General features: G+C 38.7%; 1 long non-coding RNA gene across 1 annotated transcript in view; it reads right to left on the minus strand.

Moving 5' to 3' along the window:
- Nucleotides 1-7932, minus strand: part of LOC138831037 (uncharacterized) — a 95637-nt gene that overhangs the window by 36859 nt on the left and 50846 nt on the right. The gene's annotated exons all lie outside the window — the stretch shown is intronic.

The raw sequence follows: 7932 nt of genomic DNA on the forward strand, positions 1-7932 counted from the left end.
CACCGATCATCCATACATCTTAGAGCATCCATTTCAATTTTATGCTACTAGGAACCAAAAAAAAAAGGCATTAAAAGAGTAGATGGTTAATGACAGAGTGCAAAATAGGATGTACTGAACAGATTGGCCGATTAAATAGTGTTTTATTGAGGGGATGGGTGGGGTCGGGAGAAATGGGGGAGAATTATAGAAAAGTGACATTGACCAAGATGCATGGCACTCATTAATTGATATGTCAACCTAAACCCCCTTTGTGCAACTACTCAAAGATCATGCAAAACTTTTAAAAAATAGTAATCTAATTGAAAATTTTGTTCCTCCAACAGGGTGGTGTTCCCAAGACTTCTTTCCTGTCATGTGAAGGGCAAAAAAAAAAAAAATCAATTTAGAGGACAAATATTATGCTTTCCATGTTTGTATTGTTGCTATAGACAATCCATTAACCTGTGCACACACCAGCTTTCTCATTTTCTCATTCTTCTCCAGGAGAGGAATGGCTTATGAGGTTTTCAGAATCTCTTCCAAATATGCTAGCTAGTATAGTTCTTATTCAAGAATGAGCATCGTGAAAGATAAAAAACATATGGTAATTGCCACTTACTTGTTCCAGAAACAGTAAATTTATGTTATCCTATAACTATAGAAGTATATCCTAAAACTAAATCACTGATAATTTTCCCTTCAAATAGCATCCAAAAGAGTCCAGCATTAATTGGTAACTATCACTTAATGTTAATATTTAGCTAACAGTTTTCTGACCAATAGTTAATATCTTCTGGAACCTTTGCCAATTGCACTCAATAACCATATAGACTACAATTTTAGGTTACTGAAATGCACAAAAGGCTCAGGTACATAATAATGCAGAGAGAGGAAGCCAGATGGCACCTTCTCCCAGTAACTATGGTCTTCCAGCATGAGCAGAGGTGTGACTGGTGTTTGAGACCAAGTCAACTCCAATTACAGTGGTATGGAAAAGTAATATGAGAATCAAGAAAGTTGATAAAAATCCAGACAATCCAGCACTCTTCTTCCTACGGTCTTCTCTATAGAAGTCCATCGAAGGCTCTGAATATTTTTCCAAGAGCTTATTTTTGTATTTTTTCCTGAGACAGAGATAATCTTCAAGTTTTTTAAGTATGAGAATGCTCCATTGCTTTTTTCTGCCTGATTTGAAAGGCACAACCAGTCTCTCTATATAGTAGTGTTTGAGCTCTCTGGGTTAATTCACTGGTTTATTCGCATACTATAATATAGGGTCATGTGAAGAGCAAAAGTACAAAATTAGAAAATGCAATGTGCGTTATTACCCGGCTGATGTCAAAAGCTAATTGTTTATTTGCCCCCCCTTTCAGTCAAGGACCTTGGGACAATTTAACTCCATTTAACTCTGCTCATGTCCTTCTGATTCTCATTTAGTTTAATTCTATCTTGTTTTTCTTCAGAATATGTATTAGTATGTATAGTAGAGCTCCTTTATCCAGGAAGGATCTGTTCCAGACCTCCCCACTGGATGCCTGAAAACCATAAGTAGATAGTATGGAACCCTATATCACATATATCTTGCATTTCTTGTTTACCCTGCAGCATGGCCACGTGGTAGCAGAGTTTATCTTTCCTTCCACGTTTCATGCTCTGGTGCCTCCTTTGCATCAATATTCTTGCACTTCTGGTCCATTATTAAGTGAAATAAGGATTACTTCACCACAACTGTGATACAGAGATGATCACTAAGTAACTGAAAGGGAAGTAGCATACACTACATGGGAACTCCGGACAAAGGGAAAATTCAAATCCCCCATAGAATGAAGAGGAACGGCATGAGATTTCATCTCATTTCATCGCTTTAAAGTAGCAAACACCTTGAAAAGTTTCAAGTCATGTATTTCTGTGAATTTTCCACTTTAAAATGACTTTGAGATTGGGTAACATTATAATACTTAACTGATTATAATACTTAATTTTACAGCGCTGATGTTCATTGAGGTTTGGTCCCATACTTAAGCACTGTTATTGTTCACCATCCTTTTCCACATCTCAAATCTCATCTCTTCCATCAGGAAGCTCCTTCCTTCTGTCTAAAATAGATCCCCGCAGACTTCTTTCACTGGAAACATAAAAGCTGATAGCAGACTCATTTTCTGTTATCCTGAAAATGTCTTTATGTTGCTCTCCTTCAAAAATAATGTCACTGCTAGGGTATTTATTTTACCAGTTCTTTTCTCCCAGCACATTTATAACATTGTCTATTGTAGTCAAGCTGCTCTCTTTTTTTTCTTTTTTCTTTTTCCTTTTTTTATTGTTAGTCATGCGGCTTGAACTCAAGACCTGAGCACTGTTCCTGAGCTCTTCAGCTCAAGGCAAGCACTCTACCACTTTGAGCCACAGCACCACTTCCAGTTTTCTGGTGGTTAATTAGAGTTAAGAGTCTCAGATTTTCCTGCCTGGGCTGGCTTTGAACTATAATCCTCAGATCTCAGCCTCCTGAGTAGCTTGGATTACAGACAGGAGCACTGGTACCCAGCTTCAAGCTGCTCTTAAGGAGTCACTGGTCATACTCACTGACATGCTTTTGTTGATGATCTTTATTTTCTCTTCCTACTTGCAAGAAGGTATCTTTATGACTTTGATTGTGATTGCATAGTTTGTCAGTTATTTGTAGACCCTTTGCTTGAAATTCATTAGCTCTCCTTAATATAAGAACTTGTATTTTTTAAATGTACTTTATTGTTATTATAGAGGTGATATACAGAGGGATTACAATTACATGAGTCAGGTAATGAGTACATTTCCTTTTGTACAGTGTCTTCTGTACCCTCATTCTCTCCCAGTCCCTCCCTCCTGTCCCCACCCATGAGTTGTATAATTCAGTTTCATCAGTATCCAGTACACTCCACTGCTACACTTTTCACCCTTTTTCCCTCAAATTCTGTTTTCCCCCACCCACTCAACCGAAGATATACATGTGAATACGCCATACACAAGGCAAAGAAGACCGAATCATCAAAACCTTAAAAAAGTCTTTCATTTCCATATCCTAGAGTCCATTTCAGTATGTATATTATTTTACATAACTAAGAAGAAGTACTTAGGCATTATGCCTTGGTAATTCTCTCCTAAGAGGATCTTCTTCTGGTCTTACCATATGTGAATATCTAGAATCCTTTATAATTTGTCATGTAGCAGTGCATTTTAGATCTAACTTCTGCATATCAGAGAGAACATGTGCTGTTCATCTCTCTGATTTTGGTTTACCTCACTTAACATGATTTGTTCTGGTTCCATACCATTTCCCTGCAGATGACATTATGTTATTTAATGGCTGTATAAAATCCACTGTATTTAGGTACCACATTTTTTTGGATCCACACATGTATTGTGGCGCATATGGGCTGTTTCCATATCTTGGCTCTTGTGACTAATATAGCAATGAACATGAATGTGCAGGTATCCTTATCATATCCTGACTCATGATGAAGAACTTGTTTCTTAAACAATTCTGAAAAGTTCTCTTTTGTATTGTGTCAAATGTTTTCTCCCCCCTTGCTCAATTTCCCTCTTCTGGAATCCTCATCACACATAGTTAGATCATTTCACTCTAGCCTTCATGTTCCTTGACTCTCCTCTGTCCCTTAACTGTATCCTGCCAACGTCCTCAGCTAGCTAGTTCAATAGTTCTCTGTTTAGCCTTACTTTATATGTTATTAAACCCAACCACTAAATTTTAGGTGTAATTAGTGTGTGTGTGTGTGTGTGTGTGTGTGTGTGTGTGTGTGTGTGTGTTGTGTGTGTGTGTATGCATGTGCATGCCAGTAGTGGGCTTGAACTCAGGGGCTGGAGACTGTCCTTTGGCTTCTTCACTCAGGACTGGTGTTCTATCACTTGACCCACATCTCTGACATTTTGCTGATTAATTGGAGAGAAGAGTCTCATGGATGTTTCTTCCTGGGCTAGTTTCAAATTGTGATCCTCAGATCTCAGCCTTCTGAGTAGCTAGGGTTACAGACCTGAGCTACTAGTGCTGGCTATATTCATTTCTTACAGTTTATTTTTCAGATCTACTTGTCAGATCTTTTAATCTGTTCATTCAAGATTAAAAGTTAATTCTTTATGTTCTAGAACAGTGCAATCAACGAAGGACCATATGTAGGATGGTGATCCTATAAGATCATAATAAAACTGAAAAATTCCTCTTGCCTACAGACATCATAACCCCTATAGCTGTCATAACATCATAGTGCCATGCATTATTCATGAGTTCGTGGTGATGTTCATGTAAATAAAAGGGCTGTTTTGCCCACTGTGCCAAAGTGTAGCACACACAGCTGCATTCAGTAAATTATGTACAGTCCATAGTACTGCACAATGGTAAGTGACTGTATGATCATGCTATGCCTTCCATAATTATTCTAGAGATGTACCGTACCATAAAGCTTTGCAGCATTGTACACTGTAACATCCAGATTCATGTAAGTACACTCTATAATGTTCAAACAACAAGGAAATCCCCTAACAACATATTTCTCAGGATGTATCCCTGGTTGCTAAGTGATACAGTGATACACAGCTGTATATTTATCTTCTTGCTTTGATAATTTCCCAGACAAGATAACAAATCCATCAATTGATTGAACCCCAGCTAGGCAGAATCACCAAATAAGCATAAATCAAAACCTTAATGTCCTGGATTAACTGGGGAAAACACAATAATGTACATTTATTACATCAAACCTTGGGCCCCCATATCCCAGCCTCCAACAAATAATGCATAACCACATTTCTTTCATCTATACTCCTACCCTCCTTCTCCCTATTGGGGAAGATAATGTCTCCTGAGACTGCAGATTCTAGGCTTCTCATATCCAAGCTGTGATAACAAAGGAAGTATGAAGTCCACTGAGAACTATACTTTCCAAACTTAATCATTAACATTTACACTAGAGTGATCTCAGAAGTCTACATGTACTTCCTATTACCCATAGGGAAGTTGGGACCTATCAAATATTTCTTTACTTAGCCTAGGATAGTAAAGGCTCTAAGCTCACAACTCTGCATATAAACAAAGGTTAAGAGGATCTTTCTTTATTCAGCCTCCAGGTAAAATTCAAAAACTGAATTACCAAATACCAGCTTGACTTCCTATGGTTATTACAAATTCTCTCACCCTTAATAGACAGATGGAAAGGTTTCTAGTAGTAATGTTTCTACTCAAACAAATTAGCAAGTTTGAGGGCTGTACCTTATAATAATACCCTTATTGTATCAGATCTCAGTTTGAGCTTAAAACTTTGGAAGCCTATACATGCCAACCTCAAGATAGGGGGATAACATAATGTTAAATTCTTTAAAAAAGGAAGAACAGAATTTTCAACTCTGTCTTAATTATAACAGTCATAAGGAAGAACTATGCTGAAGAAGAGAATCAAAATTACATGTGTTAACAATTGGATTTATATTCCATTCTTGCTGGAAAGTTAACCCTGTCTGTTTCCTTTCTGTTGCTATGACAAATAGCTAAGGTAACAGCTAATAAGAGGGAAAAGTTTAGCCAGAAGAGGTAGCTCATGCCTGTAATCCTAGTGACTCAGGAGACAGATCTGAGAATTGTGATTTGAAGCCAGCCCAGGCAGGAAAGATCGTGAGACTCTTATCTCCAATTAATCACAGAAAAAGCTAGACATAGTGCTATAGAGTCAAAGGAGCTTAGGGGACCGCACCCAGGCCCAAAGTTCAAGGTCCAGAACATACACACACACACACACTCACGCAGCGGAACAGTTTATCTTGACTCATGGGTTCAAAGGGTTCCATCTGCAATCATTTGGACTGCTTTGGACCTGTGGTGACAGAGGTATTATGGCAGGATTTGGGTGGACAGAAAAGCTGTTCACCTCATGGCAACCAAGTAACAATGAAAGACAGGAAGAAGCTAGGATCCTAACATCATCTTTAACAGTATGTCCCCCAATGGCCTAATTTATTTCCCCAAGACCCCTCTTTCTAAATGTCCCATCACCACCCAACAGTGCCACAGGCTAGGGACCAAGTCTTCAACATGGGACACTTCAAATCTAAACTACAGTGCTAACCATTGACTTGCACGAGGCTTCTATACTTCTTGACTATATGTGTTAGTGTATGGAACTCTCAGCTGAGCCTAACTCACCACACAATTTGGGCATTTTAAATCATATAATTTTCCAGTGATGTTCATCAAACAGCCTCTTCTTATCCTAATAACAGCACCAAAAAAGCATTCATTTTTGAATATATAGTCCATGGGTCTATAAGAAAATTCTTCTTTACTTTTCTGTCACCTCTACTTTTCAGAAACTTAACGTATCCTGAGATAAAAATCCAACACAGCATCGTATTTGAAAATGTATTATTTCTGAGATGTAAATGGTCTTAAGTTTACTTGGGAGGAAAAAAAATATTTGTAACACACACACACAAGTAAAAAGGCAACTGGTTTATACACACACACACACACACACACACACACACATATACACATGCCATTGTTTAAGTAACTGGCTTTCAAAGCAGCAATAACAAATGAGCCACTAAAGCAAGGTAAATCAATTCCTAATTCGCTTTGTTGGTTGGGTTTTTATTTTATTTGTGTGTGCTTGCCTGTTTTAATCATTGATAAATATCAGCTCAAGTAAGGATCAAGATGAGAGCAAATGGCATGCTACTTATGATGTCCCTAATCCCTTCTTATTAACCTGAGTAAAGAAGTGATATCATTGCTTCAAGGGGGTGTCGATGGGCATTTGAGTGAAAGGTGACAAACAGATAAACTTGTTCCTGAAACCATGAGTGCTACCACCATATCCCCACTGGTGAGATGGCCTTGAGCGTCTGGAGGTAGACAGCATGCAGTGGTCTCCAGGAAGCTGAGCATCACCCCCAGGAAACCCCACACCCCTTTCTTCAGATGGAACTGCTCAGGCTATGAGTATAGAAATCTACCCTAGGCAGCATCTGCACCTGAACTCCATGAGGGATCCTGGGAGGCAGACCTGCCGCTGTAGGACAGTTGGAACAGGGCAGAATCTGTTTCTTGACCTATTACACGGAAGAAAGACTCCCCCATGCAACACTATAAAAACTTACTTTAAGTGTCTCCATATCAAGACCTACAGTCAGATAATGACAGAGCTGCCTTCCCCATCCTCACCCGCCCCCACACACACATTGGTCATGGTGCTTCAACTCAGGGCCTGGGCACAGTCCCTGCCCTTTTTTGCTCAAGGCTAGCACTCCACCACTTTGAGCCACAGAGCCAATCCTAGTTTCCTGGTGGTTACTTGGAGATAGGAGTCTCACAGGGACTTAATGCCCAGACTAGCCTGCAACCTCAATCCTCAGATCTCAGCCTCTGGAGTAGCTAGGATTACAAGTGTGAGCCACCAATGCCTGGCCTGACAGAGCATTTTAAATGCATTAACTAGTCACAGAGCAATAGAAATAAAACTGGAAAAAAAAAACTTCCAGAATTGCCTCCTCCATCACTCTCCTAATACATCTCTCCAAATGTCCAAATGTTTCATTCTTTTATTTTTTATTATTAGAAAAACATGTATTAAACAGAAGGATTACAGTTTCATAAGTCAGGCAAAGAGTACATTTGCTTTTGGATAATGCTACCTCTTCCCTTCTATCTCTCTCACTTTTTCCCTTCCACTCCCCCACACACAAGTTGTATAGTTCATTTTCAATACAGTGTCCAGTAAGTACCATTGCTGCATTTGTGTAACCCTTGTCCCTCCATTTCTTTGCCTTCCCTTACACTCCCAAAGCCATATAGACAAACAAAAAAAAGAAAAAGAAAATAAAAATAGCAAAAAATATTTTTTAAAAACTCATTTCCATTTCTTGGAGTTCATTTCAACATTGTTTCAAATGATCAGATGTACATAGGCA

Source organism: Dipodomys merriami, unplaced genomic scaffold, assembly GCF_024711535.1.
Source record: "Dipodomys merriami isolate MVZ:Mamm:240054 unplaced genomic scaffold, mDipMer1.0.p SCAF_19, whole genome shotgun sequence".
In the NCBI taxonomy this organism is placed as follows: Eukaryota; Metazoa; Chordata; class Mammalia; order Rodentia; family Heteromyidae; genus Dipodomys; species Dipodomys merriami.